At 39.4% G+C, this 26,908-nt stretch overlaps 1 protein-coding gene across 1 annotated transcript in view; it reads right to left on the reverse strand.

Moving 5' to 3' along the window:
- DNER (delta/notch like EGF repeat containing) overlaps window positions 1-26,908 on the reverse strand; it is a 367,125-nt gene that overhangs the window by 90,983 nt on the left and 249,234 nt on the right. The window lies entirely within an intron of this gene.

Raw genomic sequence — 26,908 nt, forward strand, 5'->3', positions numbered from 1 at the left:
CCCCTCTTATTTTGTATACATTAACAGGGAACACATTTCTTATTTTACTTTAATAGATACAACATAATCCTGAATTTTAAAAAGTAAAACCATATAAACTAGTAAACAATGAAAAAGTCTCGTTTTCATCCCTGTCCCTTCGTCTCGCATTCCCTTCTCTACAAGCAGCCACTGTTAACAGTTTCTTGAATATATGCTTTTTTAAAAGTTGATTGTTGTAACAGAGAAACAGAAGTGATCTACCCATACAATGAAATACCACTCAGCAATTTAAAAAAAACTGATTGTATGGTACATTTTTAGTAGGATTTCTAAGATTTGAAAGCTACCAGGAATTTTCTAAAATGCTGAATAGCACTGGATTTTTTCAGAAGATAATTTTATATTTTATATTTCTATACTGCATAGAGAAATACCAAGTTGATTATGCCAATTTATGTGTAGTGCTTCACATAATTAAATCTGGGAGTACTGACACATGGTATGACATTAATGAATGTCAAAAGCATTATGCTAAGTAAAAGAAGCTAGGCATGACATACTACATGTTATATAATTCCATTTGTAAGAAATGTGCAGGAAAAGCAAATCTGTAGATATAGAAAGTAGATAAATGGTTGCCTTGGCTGGGCCAGAAAGAGGGGTTCACTGCAAATGGGCATGAGGAGTCCACTGGGGCAGATGGAAACGTTTAAAACTTGGATTGTGGTCATGGCTGCACAACTCTGTAAATTTACTAATATGCTTTCAACTGTGCATTTCAAATGAATGAATTTTACAATGTATAAATTGTACACTTAAATAAAATTTTATGTCATATAAAGTTATGTAAGGCTGTTAACTCTTTCTTTTAAATATGGTTACTGTGTAGGTGATTTTCATCTTGTTTCCTGTGTATATGATTCAGTATTTCTTGTTAAAAAATTATACATGTGGATATGTGTGGGTCTCTACATCTGTGCATACATGTAGGTATATATATTTAACAATGCTTTGCATAAAAACTATACTTCTTTCAATACTTTAAGAGCAGTTTGGAAATTAAAGATTTTTCAAATTTTAGGAAAAAAAGTTAAATAATTTTACTCACATATAGTTTGTATTCTAATAGTCTATTACACTTCTCTTGTTTACATTGAAGTTTATATTTACTCATCTTCTTATAGAACTCCTAGCAATACTGACAATTTTTGTTGTTGTTAAGGACATATTTAATATGTAAACAAACCAAAATAACACCCAGATTTAATTATGTGAAGCACTACTCATAAATTGGCATAATCAACTTGGCATTTCTCTGTACAGTATAGAAATATAAAATATAAAATATAAAATTATCTTCTGAAAAAATCCAGTGCTATTCAGCATTTTATAAAATTCCTGGTAGCTTTTAAATCTTAGAAATCCTACTAAAAATGCACCATACAATCAGTGTTTTAATAACACTTGAATTCTCCAAAAAGTTCCCTGGCAGGCTCAAGTGGAATATAATTCTACCTGTCATGAGATACGTTCCATTTTACTCTGATTGAAAATAAGACACTGAACCATTTTTCAACATATGACAGGATTATATGTTACCATCACTGTTTAACATGATTTCAAAAATAGGATTTATAACTCGAATCTTTTCATTTTAGAAAATAAAATCATTTTATCTGTCTAGAAAATGCAGCATAGCTGCTTAAAATATTAAAAGGCCCATTTAATTTGCTCTAGCGTGACACTAAAAGTCATTCAATATTTTTTTTCTCAATATGAAGGAATAATTTTGAGAAATGAATTGACCAAGCCAATCCACAGCTTGCATTTAGTTAGATAGTGACCCAAGATTGCACCTTATGACTTGAGGAGAAAAAAAAAGTGGCGGGGGTGGGTGGTGGCCAGTGGGGAGCACTGCAGGTTCTAGGTTAACCTTGTGGATGTACTGATTTCTTTACAAGAAATTCAGGCTCATAATAAATTCCATACCCAAGGCTGGGTACCAGTTTGCCAAAAACAGCAGCTCAAGGTGAATCAGGAAATTCTAAAAGTTAATGCTCAGAAATGGAAATCAAATTTTTTTATTTTTTTTATTTTTTTGAGACAGAGTCTCACTTTGTCACCCAGGCTAGAGTGCAATGGCGCAATCTCGGCTCACTGCGACCTCTGCCTTCCTGGTCAAGCGATTCTCCTGCCTCAGCCTCCTGAGTAGCTGTGACTACAAGAGCGCACCACCACGCCCGGCTACTTTTTGTATTTTCAGTTGAGATGGGGTTTTACCATGTTGGTCAGGCTGGCCTCAAACTCCTGACCTCGTGATCCGCCCACCTCAGCCTCCCAAAGTGCTGGGATTACAGGCGTGAGCAACTGTGCCTGGCCACAGAAATCAAATTTAAAAGGACATTTTGATTATTTTTGTTCCTCCAGAGGAAATGAACTAATGATGACAGAAGGTGACTGTTGAGAACTGTCAACTCTGTCAACTCTTTTAGCTGAGAACACAGAGAAAAGAAATGATCATAGGAACTGTGTCCTTGAAAACCCTGTGAGATTAGATGGGTGAGAACTTGGTGGAAAGAATATCTAGGGAGGGTCAAAGGTAAGAAAAATCAGGAACAAGAAGCTTATACCTAAGTTAGGAGCATAAAAATGAAAATTACTTAGAACTACTAGAACCCAGTAGAAGAGTTAACATTAAATATAGTTCTCAGTGGAGGCTGCTAATTAAGCATTGGATTATCAGTGTCATGGGTTAAACTGTGTCCCTCAAAAATTCATATTTTTTTAAATTAGCTTTCTCTGGTTGAGTAAAATTCATATTTTGAAGCCCTAACTCTCAATACCTCAGAATGTAGCTCTTCAGAGATAGTGCCTTTAAAGAGGTGGGTCGGTTAAACTGAGGTTGTTAGGTTGGGCCCTAATGCAATCTGACTGGTGTCTTTATAAGCAGAGATCAAGACACAGAAAAAGACACCAGGAATGCCTGTGCACAAAGGGAAAGACCTTGTGAGGAAGAAGCAAGAGGGTGACCCTCTGCAGGGCAAGGAGAGAGGCCTCAGAAAAAAATCAACCCTGCCAGCACCTTGATCCTGAACTTCCAGCCTCCAGAACTAGAAGTAGATGAACTGCTTATCAGCCTCCAAAGCTAGAAAGAGATGTCTGTTGTTTAAGCCTATAGTCTTTGGTCACAGCAGCCTGAGAAGACTTATACAAACAGGGAGCATAAGGAGAAAGGGAAGCGATGATTAGGATCTTGTGTGTGATTCTGTGTTCACCAGCCCACCCAGCAATCTGAGTGGCCATGGCAAGGCCCCCTTTCTCCCATCATCCACTGCCTGTACCTGGAAAACAGAGCTGAAACTATTTTCTTCACAAAGTCATTGTGGATTCTAAAAAATATATATATCAAACTTCCTAGTACGGTTCCAGTCCAAGGCTCGATGAATGAATGAATTAAAAATGCTAATAATAACAGCAACAGGCCAGGCACGATGGCTCACGCCTATAATCCCAGCACTTTGGGAGACTGTGGCAGGCGGATCACGAGGTCAGGAGTCCAAGAACAGCCTGGCCAACATGATGAAATCCAGTCTCTACTAAAAATACAAAAATTAGCCAGGTGTGGTGGCGCATGCCTGTAATCCTAGCTACTGGGGAGGCTGAGGCAGGAGAATTGCTTGAAGCCAGGAGGCGGAGGATGCAGTGAGCCGAGATAGTGCCACTGCACGACAGGCTGGGTGACAGAACAAGATTCTGTCTCAAAAAATTAAAAAAAAAAAAACAGCAACAGCTAACAGCCACTGGAGGCTGATTTGCATTACCTGGTTCTAACCTTTTAGGTGAATTATTTCATTTAACCCTACTATTATAGTAGGATGTAAGAACTATAATAGCCCTGTCTTACAAATGAGAAAGCAGTGACGTGAGAATGTGAAGTAGCCTTTTCAAGTCTAAATAGCTAGTAGACGGCAGAGCTGGGACACCAAGGCCAAGTGCTTACACGTCTCCTACACTGCACAGAAGAGAAGTGAATGGCAAACCAATTAAGATGTTAAGATGCATAAGCAAAATGAGGACTTATGTTTCTATCCTGTTTGTGTCTTGGTGAAAGAATAGAAGCTTACTGATCAAGTCAAAATAAAGGAAAAAGTGAATTTTAGAAAGGCTATCACTCCAGCTTTATGTCAATATACTCAGATATAAATAGTAATATAAGCCACACAGAATAGTCCAAGTAGAAAGAAAAATAGGTAACAAGGAGACATAAAGGGCCATAGCTTTGGAGACAGCCAATATTTCAATAAGGCCAAGAGAAGTGTGGAAAATGAGCAATAGTGAGAGCACTGGTCAGGCCAGGTCACGACTGGTCTTACATGTTACACTTGGGAGTTTACATTTCATGCTGAAGCTACTGGATATCATCTATTTTCATTATTTATATCTCTAATTATAGGCAATGTGGAGAGTGGATCAGAGGAGGTTGAGACTGGAAGCATGAAACTAGTTGTTTACTCGAATAATTGAGGTTGTGTGGGCCAATTTGTAGCAATAAAGATAAAGAATGTGAAATATATTAGAGCATGATTTTTTTTTTATTTTAACTTATTTATTATTATCATACTTTAAGTTGTAGGGTACATGTGCATAACGTGCAGGTTTGTTACATATGTATACTTGTGCCATGTTGGTCTGCTGCACCCATCAACTCGTCATTTACATCAGGTATAACTCCCAATGCAATCCCTCCCCCCTCCCCCCTCCCCATGATAGGCCCCGGTGTGTGATGTTCCCCTTCCTGAGTCCAAGTGATCTCATTGTTCAGTTCCCACCTATGAGTGAGAACATGCGGTGTTTGGTTTTCTGTTCTTGTGATAGTTTGCTAAGAATGATGGTTTCCAGCTGCATCCATGTCCCTACAAAGGACGCAAACTCATCCTTTTTTATGGCTGCATAGTATTCCATGGTGTATATGTGCCACATTTTCTTAATCCAATCTGTCACTGATGGACATTTGGGTTGATTCCAAGTCTTTGCTATTGTGAATAGTGCTGCAATAAACATACGTGTGCATGTGTCTTTATAGCAGCATAATTTATAATCCTTTGGGTATATCCCCAGTAATGGGATGGCTGGGTCATATGGTACCATGATCAAGTGGGCTTCATCCCTGGGATGCAAGGCTGGTTCAACATTCGCAAATCAATAAACATAATCCAGCATATAAACAGAACCAAAGACAAGAACCACATGATTATCTCAATAGATGCAGAAAAGGCTTTTGACAAAATTCAACAGCCCTTCATGCTAAAAACGCTCAATAAATTCGGTATTGATGGAACGTACCTCAAAATAATAAGAGCTATTTATGACAAACCCACAGCCAATATCATACTGAATGGGCAAAAACTGGAAAAATTCCCTTTGAAAACTGGCACAAGACAGGGATGCCCTCTCTCACCACTCCTATTCAACATAGTGTTGGAAGTTCTGGCTAGGGCAATTAGGCAAGAGAAAGAAATCAGGAGTATTCAGTTAGGAAAAGAAGAAGTCAAATTGTCCCTGTTTGCAGATGACATGATTGTACATTTAGAAAACCCCATTGTCTCAGCCCAAAATCGCCTTAAGCTGATAAGCAACTTCAGCAAAGTCTCAGGATACAAAATTAATGTGCAAAAATCACAAGCATTCTTATACACCAATAACAGACAAACACAGAGCCAAATCATGAATGAACTTCCATTCACAATTGCTTCAAAGAGAATAAAATACCTAGGAATCCAACTTACAAGGGATGTAAAGGACCTCTTCAAGGAGAACTACAAACCACTGCTCAGTGAAATAAAAGAGGACACAAACCAATGGAAGAACATACCATGCTCATGGATAGGAAGAATCAATATCGTGAAAATGGCCATACTGCCCAAGGTAATTTATAGATTCAATGCCATCCCCATCAAGCTACCAATGACTTTCTTCACAGAATTGGAAAAAACTGCTTTAAAGTTCATATGGAACCAAAAAAGAGCCCGCATCTCCAAGACAATCCTAAGTCAAAAGAACAAAGCTGGAGGCATCACGCTACCTGACTTCAAACTATACTACAAGGCTACAGTAACCAAAACAGCATGGTACTGGTACCAAAACAGAGATATAGACCAATGGAACAGAACAGAGTCCTCAGAAATAATACAACACATCTACAGCCATCTGATCTTTGACAAACCTGAGAGAAACAAGAAATGGGGAAAGGATTCCCTATTTAATAAATGGTGCTGGGAAAATTGGCTAGCCATAAGTAGAAAGCTGAAACTGGATCCTTTCCTTACTCCTTATACGAAAATTAATTTAAGATGGATTAGAGACTTAAATGTTAGACCTAATACCATAAAAATCCTAGAGGAAAACCTAGGTAGTACCATTCAGGACATAGGCATGGGCAAAGACTTCATGTCTAAAACACCAAAAGCAACGGCAGCAAAAGCTAAAATTGACAAATGGGATCTCATTAAACTAAAGAGCTTCTGCACAGCAAAAGAAACTACCATCAGAGTGAACAGGCAACCTACAGAATGGGAGAAAATTTTTGCAATCTACTCATCTGACAAAGGGCTAATATCCAGAACCTACAAAGAACTCAAACAAATTTACAAGAAAAAAACAAACAACCCCATCAAAAAGTGGGCAAAGGATATGAACAGACATTTCTCAAAAGAAGACATTCATACAGCCAACAGACATATGAAAAAATGCTCATCATCACTGGCCATCAGAGAAATGCAAATCAAAACCATAATGAGATACCATCTCACACCAGTTAGAATGGCGATTATTAAAAAGTCAGGAAACAACAGGTGCTGGAGGGGATGTGGAGAAACAGGAACACTTTTACACTGTTGGTGGGATTGTAAACTAGTTCAACCATTATGGAAAACAGTATGGCGATTCCTCAAGGATCTAGAACTAGATGTACCATATGAGCATGATTTTATAATTTTATAAAATTGTCAATTCAGGGATCACTTGGACTGTAGAAGAATGGAAGAGAGGACAGAGCCCAGAGACACAATGTAACATGAGTCAAAATGCAAATGCCAGCAGGAGTCAGGTGGATAATGCTGATACGGAGAGTGGATCAGGTGTAATATAATAGGGACTGGCAGGGCCTGTGGCAAACTGGAGAAAGCATGCCCCTTCCAAAAAAGATGGCCGCCATAACCTGCAGCCAGTTCGAAACATGGGGCCAGGTTCCATATCTTCTGAATGTTCAGGAAAAGTCTGAAATCCAAATTCTTGTTTGAGCCTTGTCTATTTTATTATTATTTTATTTATTTATTTATTTATTTATTTGAGATGGAGTCTTGCTCTGTAGCCCAGGCTGAAAGTGCCGCGGCATGATCTCAGCTCACTGCAACCTCCACCTCCTGGATTCAAGCCATTCTCTTGCCTCAGCCTCCCAAGTAACTGGGACTACAGGCACTTGCCACCACAGCTGGCTAATTTTTGTATTTTTAGTAGAGATGGGGTTTCACCATGTTGGCCAGGCTGGTCCTGAACTCCTGACCTCAGGTGATCCACTCGCCTGAGCCTTCCAAACTGCTGGGATTACAGGCGTGAGCCACCACACCCAGCCAAGCCTTGTCTGTTTTAAAGTATTGATAAATCATTTCTCCAGCAAATAAAACATATGTATGGACCCTGTACATGTGGCTTCTCTGTGTGAGTTAATGTTAAACAGCTTTGAACCAAGGGGAATTGGATTTAACACCATCTCAGCCCACTAAACTGTGGGACTCTGGGCTAGTACTTAATCACCCTGACTTTCTGCTTTTGTATCTGTGAAAGAAAGATGTTAATGCCTACAATTTTCATTTCCTATGAAGCTTAACTGCAAAAATCTATGCAAAGCACTTGGCACAGTGACTCTTCAGTTGTAAGTGTTAATAAGAAGCAGCAATAATTATAATGTAATTTCCAGGTTTTCAGATTGAGGGACAATGTGGATAGTGTTGTTATCAAATGCAGTGGAAAATATACAGGAGGAGGTTGCTAGGGGAGGGTTATGAGTTCAGCTTTGTGCAAAGTGATTTGAAATGCTTTTGCAGTTGTTCCATAGTCATTAAATATACAGAACTTGTGCTCAGGAGAGAGGTAGGAACTAGAATGTGGACTGGGAGCCATATGCACATGGGTGGGAACTGGATTCATAGGTATACATGACATCACTTGGGGCAAATGAACAGAGAGAGAAGAAAGTTCAAGGCTGGAACTCCGAACAACCGTAACACTTATGAGCACAAGAAAGAAGAGGAAACCAAAAGCATGTCTCATTGAGAGACCTCTCCTCTTGTTCTGCAGCTCTCTGTGGATTTCCCTGTCTTCTAGCACCTACCACACCCTGTCTGCCTCCTCCATAACTGGTCTCTGATTTCCTCGAGATCAGGGAACATAACTTATGTGTGTTTTTATTCCTGTTGCTCAGCATGAAGTTTGGAAAATGGTAGGCATTTGACCAGGGACAGATAAATGGACACACAGGCAGACAGATGGATGGATGAATAGACAACTAGCTAAGTTTCAAGAAAGAAAGAAGGTGCAGGTTCTGGTCAGGAATTATATATATATTTTAAAGAAGAGAAACCAGGAGAGAAAGGTGTCACTGAAAACAATGGAAGAGAGAATGTGAAAAAATGGCACTGACCCTTGCCGAACAAGCCCGCACCAGCCTCCTGCAAGATGAGAGATGGCACGGAGCAAAGGAAGCTAGCACAGCCGAGGCCATTCTAGACCACTTGACCTCCATCAGTGTGGCCAGTGACCAGCTGAGCTTGCCCAAATTACAAATGCAATGTACAAGGATGATGAGCGAAATGAGTGGCTGCCATTTTAACCACTAACTTTGGGGGGTGGTTTGTTATGCAGCAAAAGCTCTTAACTGATAAAATTAATAGGAGCTACAGGATTGTATCTATGTGGGAATATAGGCCAGAGGGAGCTTTTTGTTTTGCTTTGCTTTACAGAACAGACTTGAAAGAGTAATTGATCATACACTACAGGAAAATTTCACTAAAGAGATGATCAATAAATGTTTGTTGAATTGAATATCAAAAAGGCCCAGTGCTGTTGAATCAAGGATCCTGTTTTCTTATTATTAAAATTTTGCTTTTTCTTACCAATTCAGGAAAATATAATGCAGGATGAGAATGGAACTAATACTTTATATTTTCAGAGTCTGCTAGCATACCTCGGTATATACTGAGGAGAGAATACACTTTTGGCATATTATCCAGTCTAAAAAAAAGGAAGTGGGATATAAAATGCCATTCTGTTACAAAGAATGACAAAGCAAAAAAAATGAATGCAAGGTATATCTGAATACACTTTGTAGAGATGAATGTGAGGTAGAGCAATTATGAGATAATTTTCCTGGCTCACATGATCATTAATGACCACTAGAAAAGGAATTCCAGACTTAAATGCTGAGTCAATTTTGAGATGCTATTGCTTTAACTAGTAAATTCTCCATTTCCTTCTATCACCTAAGCTATTGTTATCTTTGTGTTCATATGACATCCTCTTGCAAATGACTCACATCTCCTTCAGCCACCCTCTAAGTGACTTTCCTAAGAGAAGCAAGAACAGGTTTTATAATTCAAAGAATACAGAGCCAGAAAACCAAAGTTTGAATCTTCTTACTACCATGTGACCCGTGTGACCTCAGGCTTAATCATTTTTTCTCTAACTTTCTTACCTACAAAATGGTGTTGGCGCCTACTATGAAGTCAAGTAAGATGACACATGTGCTCAATAAATATTGGATTTTTCCCCTTTAAACGGTGGTTCTGGGGTAATCTCAAGTTGCCTGTATACTCAAGAGTTTGTGGCTAGAGAAACGAAGCTGGCCTGTCAGTCAATCTTGGAACATAATCCATTTTCACATTTGTATGAATCCCTCAGGGTCGTGACTCTGGATGTCTATAAAGGGCGATTTCTGGGATTGGGAGGTGCTCACACACTGCTCTCTAAACACACAAACAGTTACTGGGCCATGCAGTGACGCTGGTGAACAGAGGTGGAGTCCTGGGGCAGACAGTCGTGGGAAGAGGTGGGGGGCAGGAGTGTCCCTGAGAACATCTCTGTACAGGCTCGAAAGGACAATCTGCTGAAGTTGTGTTTGTTAATGGCAAACACTTGTATGTACCAGGCATTGTTTCAAGGGTTTTAAATATACTAAGTCCTTTAACTCTCACACCAATCCTATGAGATAAGAACTATCATTTCCCCCATTTTCAGATGAGAAAATAGGCTCAGAAAGATCAAGTAACTTGCCCAAAGTTACACAGCTAGTAAACGGCAGGTTTGAGATTTGAACCCAGGCAGTCAGACTCAGGTCCAAGTTCCTAACCAGTACTCTGTGCTGTGGCACCCAACACCTGGAGTATAGCAGTATAGTAGTCCATTTTTGCATTACTACAGAGGAATACCTGAGACTGGGTAATTTATAAAGAAAAGAGGTTTAATTGGCTGACAGTTCTGCAGGCTGTACAGGAAGCTTGGTGCCAGAATCTGCTTCTAGTGAGGGCCTCAAGGAGTTTACGATCGTGGCAGAAGGCAAAATGGAAAGCTGATGTATCACACGGTGAGAGCAAGAGCAAGAGAGAGAAGCAAGAGGTGCCACATGCTTGTAAACAACCAGCTCTCACCTGAACTCAGAGTGAGAACCAAGAGGATGGCACTGAGCCACTCATGATGGATCCCTGTGATCCAAACACCTCCCACCAGGCCCCACCTCCAACACTGGGAATTATGTTTTCACAAGAGGTTTGAGGGAGACAAACATCTAAACCACACCAAGCAGAAAGGCCAAGAATGAGAGGGCAGGTGCTCCAGGGTCTGTCAGGCCTCTGTCCCTTCCTGGCCATGTGTAGCAGAAACTACTTTTTGTCCTAATATCTATCTTTCCCCTTCCCACGGTCATAGGCTTCTGGTCACATGGCAACACAGAATCATGTCTACAAGGACCAGCCTCTTATGCAGCTAGATGTACATCTGTGATGACCTTCTGAATAACAGACACAAGCGGAAATGTCCTGAAGTCGCTTCTATAGAAAATTCCTTGAAAGAAGTTGGCAAGCACTCTTTACTCTTTCACTACTTTCCCCCTTCATCTATCCTACTATCTAGACCACACAGATGACGACCGAGTTTTTTCTAAGTTTGGTGAAAAACATCTACCCATATACAATATAGTCAGTGAACCCCAGGGAGAATAAATCAAATATACAGGAAAGTCACAGACAAGCTGCTGAAAACCAAAACTTAAGAGAAAACATTAAAAGAAGCCAAAAAAAAAAAAAAAAAAAAAACATGATACACACATTGAGCAATAGTAAGATTGACAGATGACTTGTCACCAAGATCTATGGAAGCATGAGATAACAAAATGACATCTTTAAGGCAGTGGAAAAATAAACTTGCCAAACAGAATTCTATTTTCAGGGAAAATAACTTCTAATAATCAAGGTTAATTAAGATATTTTCTGATAAAGAACAGCTGAGAAAATTTGTTGCCAGCAGATCTAGCCAGACTACAAAAATACTAAAGAAAGTTATTTAAGCTGAATAGAAATGATAATAGGTAGAAATTCAAGTCCACGGGAAGAAATTAAGAGCCCTAGAAATGGCACTCTGGGGGAGTAAATAATTCATTTTTTCTTAATTTCTTTTAAAAATGGTTAAAAGCAATAAGAACATTGAATTATGATGTTGTAACATACATAGAAGGAATATACATAACAAGAGAACAAATAATAAGGGAAGTTAATAGAATTTTACTACCATTAGATTCTTACATTTTGCATGAAGTGATTAATTGTAGATTCTAAGAAGACTCTCATAAATTAAGGGTATATACTGTAATTCCCAGAGCAGCCACTAAAACTAAAACAGACACAACAAAAACCTCAAACCAAAAAACCCAGCAGTATAGCTAAAAAGCCAGTTGAGAAAATAATATCTACTTAAATATTCTATTTACCCACACCCCACCCCCACCACCAAAAAGGGCAGGAATAGAATAAAACAAAGAACATATGAGAAAAATAGAAAATAAATAGCAATGAGGTAGACTTAGACCCAATTATATCAATGTTATATTGAATATAAGTAGACTAACACTCCAATTAAAAGGCATAGATTGTCAGACTTTATTAAAAAAAAAAAAAAAAAAGACCTAACTATGTGCTCTCTAAAGGAAACCCACTCCAGTATAAAGACACATAAAAATGGAAAGTAAGGCCAGGCACGGTGGCTCACACCTGTAATCTCAGCACTTCAGGAGGCCAAGGCGGGCGGATCACGAGGTGAGGAGTTCGAGACCAGCCTGGCCAATATGGTGAAACCCTGTAAACTACAAAAATCAGCCAGGTGTGGTGGCGTGCACCTGTAATCCCAGCTACTGGGGCGGCTGAGGCAGGAGAATTGCTTGAACCCAGGAGGAAGAGGTTGCAGTGAGCCAAGATCGTACCACTGCACTCCAGCCTAGGCGACAGAGCAAGACTATCTCAAAAAAAAAAAAAAAAAAAGGAAAGTAAAAGAATACGGAAAGATATAGTGCAAAAAAGAAAGCATAAGAAAACTAGTATTCTCTGTTAAAATCAGAAAAGGCAAGACTGAGAACATTATCTGACATAAAAAGGGACACTTAACATGAAAAAGTGAGTAATCCAACAGGAAGCTTTCACAATCCCAAATATGTAGGCGCCTAATAAGAGAGCTTCAAAATACATGAAAGAAAAACTGCCAGCAAGAGAAACAGAAACCATCAGAGAAGAAGCCCTTTCTTAGTAACTGACGGAATAAATTGACAAAATGAGCTAGTTTATACAATATTTAAATAACGTATTCTTTTCATGTGCACATGAAATAAGTCAATCATTTTAATAGATACAGAAAAATTATTTGGCAAAATTCAATATGCATTCATTATTTTTAAGAAGAAAGAAAAACTCAGCAAACTAAAATAGAAGGTAACACTTACTGCATCTTTTAGGGTATATACAAATAAAAGAACTATGGCTAATATCACACTTAGTGATGAAATAATAAATATTTTCTCCCTGAGAGAACAAAGCAAGGATGTCTACCCGCAGCACTTACATTCAATATTTTACTGGAGGTTCTAAATATGCAAAAAGAAAAGTAAAAGAAATAAAAAACATAAAGTGTAGAAAGGAAAATAAGACTTATTATTCATCAATCTACAATTTTATACAAAGAAAATCCAAAGAAACCTAAAATAAAAATTTTGGGAATAGGTAAATTGAGCAAACTATCAGCATACGAAGTCAATATACAAAAATCAATAGCGTTTCTATACACTAGTAATAAGCAACTGGAAATTTAAAAATGTTTTACTGGCATTTATAATATTATCCAAAAACATAAAATAGGATTAAATTTAACAAAAGATATGCAAGATGTCTACACTGAAAACTATAAAACATTACTTGAAGAAATTAAAAACACCCAAATAAATGAAGACATATACCATGTTGATAGATTGGAGTCTCACTATTGTTAATATTTAAGTTCTATTCAAACTGATTTACTGCAGTACTAATTATTTGGGGATGTCTATTGTTTGTGACTAAATCAAATTCTAATTGATAAACTATGTCAGCACAATCAAGTAAGTAGCTCCTATATGTCCTATACATCTCTTACATGTCTGTTATCTTATTTGTTAAAAATGGAAATAATAGAATAGCTGTATGCGTCCAGTAGTTTTAGTTGTACTAGTAGAAACAGAAGAAGAAAGAAGAGAAATTGTTGTGTTAAAAGTAATAGCAAATTTTTATTGAGTTCTTGTTATATACAGGACATTATGCTGAGCAATTGGTATCTGTCATTTCTTACTCATCACAACCACTGGCTCAAGTAGGGTCTACCACCAGCTACTTTTTACAGAAGAAGGGTTAGAGGCTTCACTTTAGGGAACTAACCTAGGAACACTCATCTAGCAACTGGGAAAAATAAGATTCAATCAGGTTTGTCTGACTCCAAATCTGTGCTCTTAAGCCCCAATCCATTTGCTGCTTCTCACAAGAGAGTTTGTGTAAAAGCATTTGACAAGTCGAAAATGCCATGCTAGCATACAAAATTATGGTCAGATCAGCTGGACATGGTGGTGTGTGCCTGTAATCCCAGCTACTCAGGAGGCTGAGGCAGGAGTTCGAGACCAGCCTGGGCAACATAGTAAAATCCCATCTCAAAAGAAAAAAAAGAAAGAAAGAAATTATGTAATTGTTAAACCCTAACTATTACAAATTCTGTAATTTGACAACTTTGAAAACCAGAAATAACTTAGCAATTACAAATTTTGAACTCTGTGTATTTGCATAGATGTCCTAAGCCTGATTTGCCTATTGGCTCTCTTTATTTCGAATATCGCATGGAGGATATTTTAAAAAACAATTATAGGCCGGGTGCAGTGGCTCATGCCTGTAATCCCAGCACTTTGGGAGGCTGAGGCAAGTGGATCACCAGGTCAGGAGATCAAGACGATCCTGGCTAACACGGTGAAACCCTGTCTCTACTAAAAATACAAAAAATTAGCCGGGCATGGTGGCGGGCGCCTGTAGTCCCAGCTACTCGGGAGGCTGAGGCAGGAGAATGGCGTGAACCTGGGATGTGGAACTTGCAGTGAGCAGAGATCGCACCACTGCACTCTAGCCTGGGTGACAGAGTGAGACTCCATTTAAAAAAAAAAAAAAAAATTATGAAATTTGAGACCTAAGGAATACAGATGTGCCATAAACTCCTTATAAAATCAGAACTCTTAAAATAATTCAGATATCAAATTAAGAGCCAAGATGTTTATGTAAGAAACTTTAAGAGAAAATCATAAATGTTTCGGTGTTACAAGCCAATGTGTAATGTTGAGAGCTTTTTAAAAACTATCAGCATACAAAGTCTATATACAAAAATTAAATATAAAATATATAATTTTTTATTTCTTTTATAGAGCTGATTGGTTTTAAATACAAACCTAAAGCCATATTTTTAGGAGAACTTTTTTTCATAAGGATGCACAAGGCAACCAATTCTTACACTGGTAATTTATAAAATCTAACACAATAAGAAATATCTGATGACATTATAAATTTTCAGAACAAAAATTTTAGCCATCAAATTTGAATATTCGTTTTTAATATTCAAGATGCAGGCATAGCCTACTCATCGGCTGATGGAGACCAGATGTTGGTTGATTGGTGGCTCTTAGCTAAAATGCATGTTACAGGTTTGTTGATGCATATATTTTGAAATTTTGAGTCAAAACTCACTTGTAAACATGATAGTGATCACAGAAAGGTTAAATGTTACAAACCTAGTTACAAAAATTAGAGGTAGACCACATGTAAACAATGTATATTCAGAAGAAGCACCTGTGTAAGAGATCCCAAACTCAGATACAGTACTATGTGAGCCTGATTCCCCCTTGTAGAAATACAGAAGTCTGAGAGCCAAAGCTAACGCAAAGATGAATAAACACATCCCTGTATTGGAGTTACAGAGTGTAGGGCAGTAGGATGAGTGCTAATAAAAAGACATTTTACAACACGAGATGGAAAAGGCCTTGGGTCATCTGTGGCCGAGATGGCCAGAACAGATTTCATCTTCCCAAAAAAATTCTAAAATTAAACCAAGATTCTCATTCACTCTATTTTCTCCTTTCCCTCCTTCTCTCTCAACATAAATATACAGACAAACATTATATATAAAGAGTTCTCAATTCAGTCTCCAGACCTAGGAACCTCTCTGCTTTGTCCTGTTCCTACATAATGTTATAACTCTAAAAGAAATTATTTGAGCTAGCCTTTGGTAAAGTTTCTCTTTTTATTAGCATGGCTCTTTGACTGGTCAATCTAGTAATAATGATCTCTCAAGGTAAGTGTTTTTAAAAATTCCCCTTATAGAACATGCAAATTAAATTAGTTACGGTGGCAAAGAGAATTGGAAAAGGAAATTTAACATTCCTAGGTTCAAGCACATTCATGGATACATTTAACCTCCAAAATATGAAAAGCTATAGATAGGAGAACAAATACAATACTGCTATGTAGAATAATGTAACATAAGTAATAAAAATAATAGTATTTATGAAATGACTAAAGCATTAATATGCTATAACAGAGGAATAATACACAGTCCTAACTGGAAGCTAATAAGCAAATATTTGGATTTACAATATTCCTTGAAGAGTAGAAAATGAAAAACTATTTGGTGATGGTAGCCAAAAAGTGCCAGCAGAAAGATGAACACAGTGATAGCTCTGGTGTGCAATAGCGTAATTCAAATGATACAGACCTAAGATGATGGACATAAGGAAATCTTAGAAACAAGAGCTCCAGAGAAAAGGTCTATTTCAAACACATGGAAACAATGGCAGCAGCCAAGAGATTCAAAACCACTGATTTTAAAACAAGGAGAAAGTTTAGAAAAGGATGAAAGATTAAAGAATTACAACGGAAAATAAACAAAATAGAATTACAAAAGAAACCTACTGAGGGGGAATGCAAAAAAAGTAATTTAGCTAGCTGACTTTCCTTCAGATTTTATATTTGAAACAATATTAATGTGAATATTTCTGCTGAATTATTTATTATGTAAGTAGAAAGAAATCAATACCCTTGAGATACACCCATTATGGAATCAGATATTTAAGACCAAAGAAAAACATTTCTGGAAGATTTTAAATTGCAAGACAATGAAGTCACCGTATGTATTGTCAGAAAGCAATAGAGGTGTCAGAAATTTTTGCAATACTAAAGGAAAATACAGAATAAAGTGACACCGGCATTTTTTGCTGACAGGGTAAAGACAATTCACATCGAAGAAATGATGTGTATAGGCATTTTAAAACTCAACTCAGCGTTCTATTGCACTCCAGTCAGAAACCTAGGAGTCCTACTTGATTGTTTTTCTTCTCCTAACCCCCATATCCATCCAATTAGTGGATCTTACAGACACTATCTCCAAAATACACTTCCTTGCAACTCGGCTGCTACCATCCTAGCCAAAGACACAATGATTAGTATTTCTCTCCCATTATAATAGTTTTCTCTTACGAGATTCCCTGTCCATCTTACCCCTACAACCAATTCTCCAAACAGCAATAATAATTTTCTTAAAATGTTAATATCATCATGACTTCCAGTAATTCCTAGAACAAAATTTGACCTCCTTTCCATAGGCTACAAGGCCTGTGTGCTCTAAGCTCAGCTCACCAGTCTTATTCCACATGCTTCAGAAGCTGGCCCCACTGGCCTCCATTCAGTTTCCAGAAATAACAAGCCATTCCTCACCTTGATCCTTGCCATATGCCATTTCCACCGTCTGGAAGCTCCTGCTCCTACCTGCTTACAGAGCTGACTCCTCCTGATGGCTTAATTTTTGGCATAAGTGTTAGACAGGCAGGCCTCTCCTGATCGCTTCATCCTAGGTACAGATCCCTTTCTTATTCTGTATCACAGTACCCTGCTCGCCCCTTTCATAGCACTTTGTATTTGCAATGAAATTGCTGTGTATTGGTTTCCCTGTTTATCACCTGTTTCCCACCCGGAACAAGACTGTAGGCTTCCTGGAGGAGGAGCCAGGTTGGTTCCCCTCACCATTGCGCCTTGGCATCCAGCACAGTGTCTGAGCTATGGGAAGTGTGCAGGAAATGTCTGTATAATAAACGGGTGGATGAATGAATGGTGTTATGGAGAACATATTCCAACAGATTTGCGACACAATAGAGTAGTTAGGAAAAGCAAATTGATGAATATGGATGAGGTTTTGGAAATTACAATGAGGGAATATGAAAGGCGAAATATTAGTCATTGCATGTTTTTATTACGAAATATAAATGAATAATCACTAGATCAAAATGAAAGTAGAAAATATATTTACTTATTTTGTGATGGGGTCTCGCTTTGTCTCCCAGGCCAGGGTATAGTGGCATAATCATGGCTCTCAGCAGCCTTGAACTCCTGGGTTCAAGAGGTCTTACTGCCTCAGCCTCTTGAGTAGCTGAGATTACAAGCACATGCACCACATCCAGTTAGATTGTAATCTTTTCATGGAAATGTGATTTCCCTATGTTGCCCAAGCTTGTCTTGAACTCCTGCCCTCAAGAGACCCTCCTGCTTTAGCCTCCCAAAGTGCTGAGATCACAGGCATTGGGCCGCTGTGCCCAGCTGAAGGTAAAATCGTTTATGAAGTATTCTGCTGCGTAGCTCAGGAAAGCAAAGAGAAGGTAGAATCCTGACTCTCAAAGAGTTCATTCTTGTACAGAGGAGACCAGAAGGACATATTCGAGATAATGAGAGAACAAGTTGAGGCCATTTTTCCCTTCCTGCAAACACTAATGGGATGATTCCAGCCTGGCAGGAAGGGCTGAAGGACCAGCCCAGGCTGTCAACATGAAATCAGTCTGTGCGGCACCAGCTCTAACCGTGGCAGAAATTCAGAAGGAAGAACCACTATGATGCGGGCAGGTCAGAAAAATCTCATGGGAGAGTTGGCTTTTCCAACGGGGCCTGAAAGAAAGCACAAGAGTTGACTTGGCAGAAGAGGACAAGGAGTGATGTTCAAATCAGAGAAGGGCTTTTGGCCAGTGTTGATGGAAAATTTAATTGGGACCACATTTGTTCTGGTTCTAAGAAAGCAGACAGTTATGCAAGATAAAGAGAAAGGGGGAATATCTAGGAAAATCAATTACAGAATCATCAGCTATAAAAGACCCAATAGGATTGCATTTTAAATGTGACTTTGAATTTTTAAGAAAATCCATTTGAGAGAGTAAAAAAATACCTTAAGGACTTTTTCTTGAGCAGAACAGAAAGTCAAAGTTAGATTTAAGACGGGAAAATGAAAAACAACTAGGAAATCATCAGAAGAATGTTAAATCAACTCTCCCTTAATTTGGAATAGATAGAAGGGCAGAAGAGATAAAACTTATTTAAAGGATATAATTATATGAACAAAAATAATTGGCTATTGACAACAGAAATTTAGAGGTTTGGTCAGAAGGTCTGCATTTCCCTCTGGGTCTTCATTTATCTAACCTAGACTGATTAGGAGCAGCCATGCATCAGGCACTGCTTCAAGCTAGTGAGGAAAACATACAACAACAACCAAAAAAACAAGTAAATAGGTATCCTCAGCCAGGGCTACAGGTTATTGAAGCAGGGGAGGGGTGGAGAATGATGGGGGCTGTGTTGGATATTGGAGTCAGGGAGACCTAAGTGACACAAGGGGGAGAGAGAGCCACGTGAGGGTCCCTACGAAGAAGGGGACGGCGTCAGGTGCAAATGCTCCCAGTAGCATTGGATGATGTGAGGTGAATGGTTTTCCCTGGAGGACAATTTCTAAGCCTTTGGCATGTTTGAACAACAGCAAGAGGTCAGAATCTGGAGAAAAAGAAAAGAAGAGAGGAATAAGAAATGAGGTTGGAGATCGTGGAAAACAGTGGGGTGACCCCTCAAAGACCTAGAACCAGAAATACCATTTGACCCAGCAATCCTATTACTGGGTATATACCCAAAGGAATAGAAATCATTCTATTATAAAGATGCATGCATGTGTATGTTCACTGCAGCACTATTCACAATAGCAAAGACACAGAATCCACCCAAAAGCCCATCACTGATAGACTAGACAAAGAAAATGTGGTCCATATACACGATGGACTACTATGCAGCCATAAAAAGGAACGAGATCATGTCTTTTGCAGGGGCATGAATGGAGCTTGAAGCCATTGTCCTCAGCAAACTAACACAGGAACAGAAGACCAAGCACCGCATATTCTCACTTATAAGTGGGAGCTGAACAATGAGAACACGTGGACACAGGGAGGGGAACAACACACAATGGGACCGGGGGCTGAGGGAGGGAAAGCATCAAGATAAATAGCTAATGCATACAGGGCTTAATACCTACGTGATGGGTTGACAGGTGCAGTAAATTGCCATGGCACACGTTTACCTATGTAACAAACCCGCACATCCTACACATTTATCTTGGAACTTAAAATAACATTTTTTAAAAGGTAAAAAATAAACAGAATCTCAGCCCCCATCCCATACCTGCTGAATCAGAATATGCATTTAAACAAGATCACTTAGTGATTTGTATGTACGTTAAAATTCAAAAAGCAAAAAATAAAAGAAGAAATTAGGTTGGAGAGGTAGCCAGGGATATGTTGGCCCAAGACAACACCTTGGATGAGAAATCAGCAGAGATGTGAAAGGCAGGGGATGAAAACATGTCATCTGCGTTTCAGAGGGCGACAGTTTTCTCATCCTCTCCCTCAAAAACGCTCAGCTCCCAGTAGCACCTTTGTATACTAAGTTGTGTAAAACTTGTCGAAAACTGGTGTGTCCTCTCCCTGGCCTTCTCCTTGTCCTCTTAGAGCCAAATCTGTCCACTTCTCCCTATCTCCATTGTCGCTCTGTAATGCATTCACCATTAAAGCTCATCTGAAGAACTGTAACAGGCTCCTAACAGCTTTCTCTAATTCTTGTCCTCCCTGGATCCATTCTTCCCCCTCAGACACAGTAATTTCTTTCAAGTGCTAAAATTCTTCTCCTCTCCTGCTAAACCCATTCATGGTGCCCTTGTCCACACTCTTGGGCCATGTGCAATCCACTTAGCCCACTGCTTAAAAGTCTACCTGAGCCAACTCCTACTTCTCTCTCTAGCCTTCTGTCTTCCCTCCATCACATTCTGCAGTACGGCTCTGCTGAACTGCATTTTGTTCCTCAGATTTCTCTGTCGCTCTCTCCCTCCCTAACCTCCCCCTGCTATTCTCTCTTTCAGAAAGACTCTTTCCTCTGCCTGCAGCTCTACTCATTCTTTGGGTTACTACTTAGCCTTCAAGTGTGTTTGAGCTTCATTTCCCTTGGAATGCTTCCTGACTGTCCCTCCAGCCCTCAGTCTAGGTGAGTGGTCCCTCTTAAGACTCTACTTGATTACCCCAGAGGAGCCCTGTCACACCCCTGATCATACTGTCCACGCTGTCTCTCGGGGCCACTATTCCATAAGACCCACGAGGCCGAAGCCATATATGTCTCGCTCACTGCTGAATCCCTTGTGATGAACACAATAACTGCTACAAAGTAGGTAATCAATAAATAGTGTGTGAATTAAGTGTTTTACTAAATAAATGATGCCACATTTATATGATAAGAGCAATCATTAATAATTCTTTGGAATAATAATTAACAATATGGAACGTTTACAGCATGTTGTTCAGTTAAAGACGCTCATTACAAAAGTGAATACACAGTCAGATCCGATTTTGGTTTTCTAAAAAGGGCATTAAGAAAGTGACCTCAAAGATGTTCATCTAAAATTTAAAGTGATTTTTTCTTGGGGTTGGAATTCAAGGCATTGTTTTTCCTTTGAGTACATTTGAGCATACATTTCTTTGGTCATCAGGGGAAAAAATGACAAAAATGCTTTAAAGTGCTGGGTCAAGTCATGGACTGTCATGGAAAAGAGGACTCTGGTCAACTGCAATGACGGCGGCCAGTGGTGAACAGAAAGTCCCATGTGAGTGTCCTGGGTCACAGTGGCCAAGGGCATTGCTAAGGGCAGACTATTTGGGAATAGAAAGTGAGGAAGGGACTCTAAACATGACAACTTCTTCATAGAAAGTATAATCAAATGTAATTAGGCCAATTTTAAAAAGAGCAGTGGGAGAATGTCTTAAAACTGGGCTAAATTAACTGAGGAGAGGCGTCAGTATCTATCTTCAGCTGCCTTTTATCATTATGATGTCAGGTCACGGGAGATGAAATTAGGTTGGAAAAACAGAGTCAAAGAAGGGTTTATTTAACCAAAACTAATATATGACAAAGCAATTAACAAAGCATTCTTCTACTTTCCCAGTCTTCTCTCTGTTCAGTGTTGTCTTGGGCCTGGGTCTCCCTGTATGTCCCCTGCCTTAAGGTGGTCAGAGTCAGAGCCTTGACCTGAATAGTTCAGAAGAAGGGCCAGGACTGTATCACATATTTTGGTCCAAGTGAAGAACAAAAATTTCACTTTACCTTCCCCCATTGTTGTGGTCTAAAGAGGGGTGTGTGTGGGGAGATAATTCCGCTGCAAGAAAAAATGAAAATTATATTTACTACTAGTGTATTTATATTTCTATTATAAAGGATCTTTGCTGCATTTAAGAACCACGATATAGTATGAACATTCTGTGTTTAGCATGAAGAAGTAAGCTTTTAATAAACAGATCCTCCCACAAACAGCTGTTAAATTGGACAAGAAAAATAATAAAAATAAAAAGCAAAAAACTTCCTCAAGGCTCTGAAAAGTGAACCAAAGCAGGCAGGTTTTGGAAGGGAGTCAAAATACAGAGGCAGCAGCCAGCATGAGGTCAGTTTCGCATTTGGGGGGTTCACACGGCCAGCCGGCTGCCACAGTTATGACAATGGCACAGGGAGATGAGGCGACAGCACTGAACCTGCCATTTCAGTCCAGAGGGACCCAGGAAGGGAAACGCCTTTGCAAACTTATAACTGAGGAAATTATGACAGTGAAAGAAATCAGACCTAACCAACTCCATCTTGCTTCTAACCTTTAAGCTGTCCTTGTTCATTCCCGGGCATAGGCCAAGCTATAGGAAGGAATTCAGTTCATGGTTTGACTCTGAAATAAAATCGATAATAGCCCTTTCCCAAAAAGACCCCTTCTTGCCTGGGGACCAGTCTGCCTTTGCAGTGCTAACAAATTAGCTACAAGATTAGAAATTACATTTTAGGGGGTCATGCAGCCTCTGGCTCCAAGGGTCCGAACCTCCCCAAATTGCTCTTGGGGACAACATCAGTACTGCAAAACAAGATCAGTGCTTGAGATATTCTGCAGCCCCTACACTTGATGGATCAGCTGACACCACCCAGACCTGTAATCTGGCTCAACCAGTTCTGCCATCCCACCCGGGAACAGAAGACGGCAAGAAAAACTCACTTTGACCCCCTATGATTCCATCTCCAACCTGGCCAGTCAGCACTCCCCACTTCCCAAGCCCCTATCCGCCAAATTATCTTTAAAAACTCTGATCCCCAAAATATCAGGGATACTGAATTGAGTGTTAATAAAACTCCTGTCTCCCGCACAGCCGACTCTGTGTGAATTACTCTTTCTCCATTGCAATTCCCCTGTCTTGATAAATCAGCTCTGTCTGGGCAGTGGGCAGGGTGAACCCACTGGGCAGCCTGGAGAAGGCACACCACGAGGAGGGAGGGAGGGTTCTAGGCAGGGAGACAAAGAAGGGGCCCCCAGTTCTGAATATGAACTCTCCCAGAGTCTCTGGATGACCCTACGCCACCCTTAAACTGGGCACTGAAAGTAACCAAATGAGATGCCTGCACCCTGTGGGCATCATGAGTTTGCAATGAGTCTAGCCCGTGAGATTCGCACATTTACTTCCGTGAATATTGGTTCATCCATCTTTGTGATATGGGGAGTTTCCTCATATATAAAATGGTATTGCCAGAACAGTTTTGAGATATTTACTCATTCATTCATTCAACAAATGTCTTGTATGTTTCTACAAGCCAGATGCTTTAAGGGATATAGAAGTGTTTAGCATCCCTGTCCTCAACGAGCCCGGAGCCCCATGAGGGACAAAGGGTGTACCTCCAGAGAGCTACCACGTGAAGTAAAACTTGATCAGGGAGGAATTGGTGCAGCAGAAAGAACATGAACTTCAGGATCAAACAAACCTGTTTAGAGCCGCAGGAATTATCTGTCAAATGGCATAACAATATCTATCTTGTACAGCTGTTGTGCTGATTAAATGGTGACATTTATTAATTACTTAATCTCTTCGAGGTACTGGTCTAAGCACTGCATATTCACAGCTCCATTAATCCTTATAATGACCCCTTTAGGTAGGCACTAATCCTACCCTCGCTCGATACATGGGGAAAATGAGGGGTCAAAAATTTAAGAAAATTGTTCAAGGTCACTAGGGAGTAAGTAATCAAACAGGTTCAAACTCAGCAAAGTCTACTCGAGCCTCAGCTGTTAACTGCTAAGTTATGCTGAATAATAATGTCAAAGTGCTGGCCGGGTGCGGTGGCTCACGCCTGTAATCCCAGCACTTTGGCAGGCCGAGGCGGACGGATCACCTGAGGTCAGGAGTTCGAGACCAGCCTGGCCAACATGGAGAAATCCCATCTCTACTAAAAATACAAAAAACAGCTGGGTGTGGTGGTGGGTGCCTGTAATCCCATCTACTCAGGAGGCTGAGGCAGGAGAATCACTTGAACCCAGGAGGCAGAGGTTGCAGTGAGCCAAGATCGCGCCACTGCACTCCAGCCTGGGTGACAAATTGAGACTCCATCTCAAGTAATAATAATGATGTCAAAGTGTCAAACAGAGTGCTTAACACATAAGAGGCACTCAACAAATGGCAGACGGTATCAGTACTGTTATAAGTACTGCCAATGCTGTTGTTATTACTGTGAGGCTTAAGAAAGAAACCATCGTTGAAGTTCAAGACCTATGCCTGCAGTTTTAAAACTAAAATGTTGCAAGAATGCTAAATAATTGTCACGTACAGATCTGGACACACGCCTTTAGAAATAAAAATTTATGTTTATCTCTTAGGTATATCCTATTTCTTTTTTAGAAGAAAACCATCAAGGTATCACTATTTAAGTATTCAGTCGTTCATCAAACTATAACTTCTGACTGCCCTCTATCAGCACTAAAGTGGGCGTCAGAACCATTTTCAAAGGGGAAAGAAAGCTAATGTGGAAAGAGGGTCCTGGTCATTCACTGAAAGTTAGTGCAGTCATTTTCCCCAGCGCTAATGAAAAAAAGCAGGCAACTAAAATTCCTTGCTGCATCTGCATTTTTATTTAAACAATCTCAGAGAAACTGTGCTATTAAAAAAAAAAAAAGGAAGAAGAAAAAGAAAAATTAATTCAGCTTTAAAGCAAAATTAATGAGTGTGTACCAAACACAAAAATAAAATTTTGGACGGGCACGGTGGCTCACGCCTGTAATCCCAGTACTTTGGGAGGCCAAGCCAGGCAGATCACCCGAGGTCAGGAGTTGAAGACCAGCCTGGCCAAATGGTGAAACCCCATCTCTACTAAAAATACAAAAATTAGACAGGTGTGGTGGTGGGAGCCTGTAATGCTAGCTACTTGGGAGGCTGAAGCAGGAGAATCACTTGAATCTGGGAAGCGGAGGTTACAGTGAGCCCAGATCGTGCCATTGGACTCCAGCCTGGGCAACAAGAGTGAAACGCTGTTTCAAAAATAAAATAAAATAAAGTTTTACTCACACTTAATAAATCTTAATACCCTGCTTTGATTCTAAAAGGTGAAACTATATACTACTTCAAGGATCTCAGCTGCTATGATTCGTAAATGAAGTGGTGATTTAGGGATAATGCCAAGTTTCGAAAGAACAAGAACAGCATTTATTCAGGACTGTTAATTTTATGAGGGTATGTTACACGTTTCTTACGTAAATACATGCAGTTTCGTATGGTCCTAAGAGAGTGCTTTCACCAAGATTATACATGTTAGGATGCTGGAAAAAAAAAAAAAAAACTAAATCCCAAAACTATATCACTCCTAAATCCTGACTGGGTAACAAGCCCAGTTTTTGAACAATACACATTATCTGAGAGGCAACTTTTATGACATGTGTTGCTATTGTCTGCAAATCCCTTTAAGATGAAAAGCATTACCACTGAAATTTGAGTTCAACAAAAGGATTTATATAGCTAGGTTACCCAAGGCTATAAAATGAGGAAAAAAAAAAAAAAAAAAAGTTTGGTAAACCTTGGAGATTGTTGCAGTGCAATTTAACCTACAGGACCTGTGGGCCAGCATAAAGATTTAGACCCCAGACATTCCCTAGTCACTTAGAGGTTATGAAGCTTTTCTCTATAAACATGACTTGAAACATCATGGATTTATTGACTCAGGAAGCAGCTTTTAAACTGATATATCTGAATTAAAGACTTTTAAGAACAGAGTCCCTTAAAGGTAGTAGTCAACCTCCATCCTTTTTACCAAAGGAAACAAAGGGTGGAAGAGATAAAATTATGTGACTTACCCAAGGTTAGATGACTAATTAATAACAATCATCATAATAGCTAACATTTACTCAGCACCTACTACTTGCAAAGCACAGTGCTAAGGGCTTTCCCCATCCTTCACACGTACTTTAAAAATGTATACTAGTGTTACTCCATTTTATAAATTAAAACATGAGCCTCAAAGAAGCCAAGACCTTCTCAAAAGAGGTAGGTCCGGATTTCAAACCTAAGTAGTGTGACCCCAAACCACACGCACAACCACTCCACTCCACTGCCTCGTCACGGGGCCTGGACTCAAATCTCCTGACCTCCAGGCCAGAGAGAGACACCAACTCTCCATCCTTGGCTATGACAGTTTCCAGATTATAAGATCGTTGATGTCTGATAGCAAAATCCAACATTGCAATCTAATCGTTACAGGACTAGAGGATGTGAGTCTTCTCTCTCGTTGTAATACTTGACTTCATAATTACAGGGTAAGAGCAGTTCATACAAAATCTATGTATTCCATAATCGTATCCATAGGAATAGTGCAAGAAAATATCTTTAATGTTTTTAAAATGCATTGGATAAAATGATATGTTTTCAAAATAGTGCATGAAACCCATATTCTCACTTTGGTCTCTGATTGCCATATGCCTTCCATAATAGGTAGGTGCCAGGAAGGTGGTTCCATTTGACCAGGTGTGCTCTCCAGAAGGGGATGGTCATGCTGCAGAGCCAATGGATGTCCTTTATTGCTGGAGGCTTTCATCACTATTGACTTCTTCTTATTCTTTATTAATTTATGGGTATTCTATTCAAATTCCC

The sequence above is a fragment of the Theropithecus gelada genome, chromosome 12, assembly GCF_003255815.1.
Source record: "Theropithecus gelada isolate Dixy chromosome 12, Tgel_1.0, whole genome shotgun sequence".
NCBI lineage: Eukaryota > Metazoa > Chordata > Mammalia > Primates > Cercopithecidae > Theropithecus > Theropithecus gelada.